At 43.3% G+C, this 2,827-nt stretch overlaps 1 non-coding gene across 1 annotated transcript; it reads left to right on the top strand.

The window, feature by feature from the left end:
- The first annotated feature begins 2,515 nt into the window (after window positions 1-2,515).
- Window positions 2,516-2,623, top strand: LOC112798542 (small nucleolar RNA R71). The gene has a single exon (XR_003200151.1). It is a non-coding gene; the product is annotated as a small nucleolar RNA R71 (small nucleolar RNA).
- The last annotated feature ends 204 nt before the right edge of the window (window positions 2,624-2,827 follow it).

Here is a 2,827-nt window from a genome sequence, read left to right as displayed (position 1 = left end):
TTTGCTCGTCCTCGAGCAAAAGAAGAAAGAAGAGAGTAGAAGAAGAAGAAATGAGGGAGATGGAGGAGGGTTGTGTATTCGGCCAAAGAGGGGGAGAAGTTGAGTTTATGTTGTGTGAAAATGGGGGAGTGAAGAAGGGTTTATATAGGAGAGAGGGGAGTGAAGGTTCGGCCATTATGGGTGGGTTTGGGAGGGAAAGTGGTTTGAATTTGAAGGGTGAGGTTGGTGGGGTTTTATGAAGGATGGATGTGAGTGGTGAAGAGAAAGATGGGATTTGATAGGTGAAGGGTTTTTGGGGAAGAGGTGTTGAGGTGATTGGTGAATGGGTGAAGAGGAGAGAGAGTGTGGTGGGGTTGGTGGGGATCCTGTGGGGTCCACAGATCCTGAGGTGTCAAGGAAAAGTCATCCCTGCACCATATGGCATCAAAATCCACGTTTTGAGCCATTTCTGGCGTTAAACGCCGGGCTGGTGCCCATTCCTGGCGTTTAACGCCAGGTTCTTGCCCATTCCTGGCGTTTAACGCCAGTCTGGTGCCCCTTTCTGGCGTTAAACGCCCAGAATGGTGCCAGACTGGGCGTTAAACGCCCAACTGCTAGGCTTACTGGCGTTTAAACGCCAGCAGCATCTTCCTCCAGGGTGTGCTGTTTTTCTTCCTGTTTTTCATTCTGTTTTTGCTTTTTTAATTGATTTTGTGACTTCTTATGATCATCAACCTACAAAATAAAATAAAATAACAAAGAAAAATATATAAAATATAATATTGGGTTGCCTCCCAACAAGCGCTTCTTTAATGTCAGTAGCTTGACAGAGGGCTCTCATGGAGCCTCACAAATGATCAGAGCAATGTGGGAACCTCCCAACACCAAACTTAGAGTTTGAATGTGGGGGTTCAACACCAAACTTAGAGTTTGGTTGTGGCCTCCCAACACCAAACTTAGAGTTTGACTGTGGGGGCTTTGCTTGTCCCTGATTTGAGAGAAGCTCTTCATGCTTCCTCTCCATGGTGATAGAGGGATATCCTTGAGCCTTAAACACCAAAGATTCATCATTCACTTGAATGATTAGTTCACCTCCATCAACATCAATCACAGCCTTTGCTGTGGCTAGGAAGGGTCTGCCAAGGATGATATTTTCATCCATGCACTTCCCAGTCTCTAGGACTATGAAATCAGTAGGGATGTAATGGTCTTCAACTTTAACCAAGACATTCTCTACAAGTCCATAAGCTTGTTTTCTTGAGTTGTCTGCCATCTCTAATGAGATTTTTGCAGCTTGCACCTCAAAGATCCCTAGCTTCTCCATTACAGAGAGAGGCATGAGGTTTACACTTGACCCTAAGTCACACAGAGCCTTCTTGAAGGTCATGGTGCCTATGGTACAAGGTATGGAAAACTTCCCAGGATCTTGTTTCTTTTGAGGTAATTTCTGCCTAGACAAGTCATCCAGTTCTTTGGTGAGCAAGGGAGGTTCATTCTTCCAAGTCTCATTTCCAAATAACTTGTCATTTAGCTTCATGATTGCTCCAAGGTATTTAGCAACTTGCTCTTCAGTGACATATTCATCCTCTTCAGAGGAAGAATACTCATCAGAGCTCATGAAAGGCAGAAGTAAGTCCAATGGGATCTCTATGGTCTCATTTTGAGCCTCAAATTCCCATGGTTCCTCATTAGGGAACTCATTGAAGGTCAGTGCACGCCCATTGAGGTCTTCCTCAGTGGCGTTCACTTCCTCTTTTTCCTCTCCAAATTCGGCCATGTTGATGGCCTTGCACTCTCCTTTTGGATTTTCTTCTGTGTTGCTTGGGAGAGTACTTGGAGGGAGTTCAGTAATTTTCTTGCTCAGCTGTCCCACTTGTGCCTCCAAATTTCTTATGGAGTACCTTGTTTCAGTCATGAAACTTTGAGTGGTTTTGATTAGATCAGAGACCATGGTTGCTAAGTCAGAGGGGTTCTGCTTAGAATTCTCTGTCTGTTGCTGAGAAGATGATGGAAAAGGCTTGCCATTGTTAAACCTGTTTCTTCCACCATTATTGTTGTTGAAACCTTGTTGAGGTCTCTCTTGATTCTTCCATGAAAAATTTGGGTGATTTTTCCATGAAGAATTATAGGTGTTACCATAGGGTTCTCCTAGGTAATTCACCTCTTCCATTGAAGGGTTCTCAGGATCATAAGCTTCTTCCTCAGATGAAGCATCCTTAGTACTGCTTGGTGCATTTTGCATTCCAGACAGACTTTGAGAAATCAAATTGACTTGTTGAGTCAATATCTTGTTCTGAGCCAATATGGCATTCAGAGCATCAATCTCAAGAACTCCTTTCTTCTGACTAGTCCCATTATTCACAGGATTTCTTTCAGAAGTGTACATGAATTGGTTATTTGCAACCATTTCAATGAGCTCTTGAGCTTCTGTAGGCGTCTTCTTCAGATGAAGAGATCCTCCAGCAGAGCTATCCAAGGACATCTTAGATAGTTCAGAGAGACCATCATAGAAAATACTTATGATGCTCCATTCAGAAAGCATATCAGATGGACACTTTCTGATTAATTGCTTGTATCTTTCCCAAGCTTCATAGAGGGATTCTCCATCCTTCTGTCTAAAGGTTTGGACTTCCACTCTAAGCTTACTCAATTTTTGAGGTGGAAAAAACTTTGCCAAGAAGGCATTGACTAGCTTTTCCCAAGAGTCCAGGCTTTCTTTAGGTTGAGAGTCCAACCATATTCTAGCTCTGTCTCTTACAGCAAAAGGGAATAGCATCAGTCTATAGACCTCAGGGTCTACCCCATTAGTCTTGACAGTGTCACAGATTTGCAAGAACTCAGCTAAGAA

This window comes from Arachis hypogaea, chromosome 4, assembly GCF_003086295.3.
Source record: "Arachis hypogaea cultivar Tifrunner chromosome 4, arahy.Tifrunner.gnm2.J5K5, whole genome shotgun sequence".
Classification (NCBI taxonomy): Eukaryota; Viridiplantae; Streptophyta; class Magnoliopsida; order Fabales; family Fabaceae; genus Arachis; species Arachis hypogaea.
The sequence above is the reverse complement of the archived record's forward strand: the minus strand, read 5'-3'. Positions and strand labels throughout refer to the sequence as shown.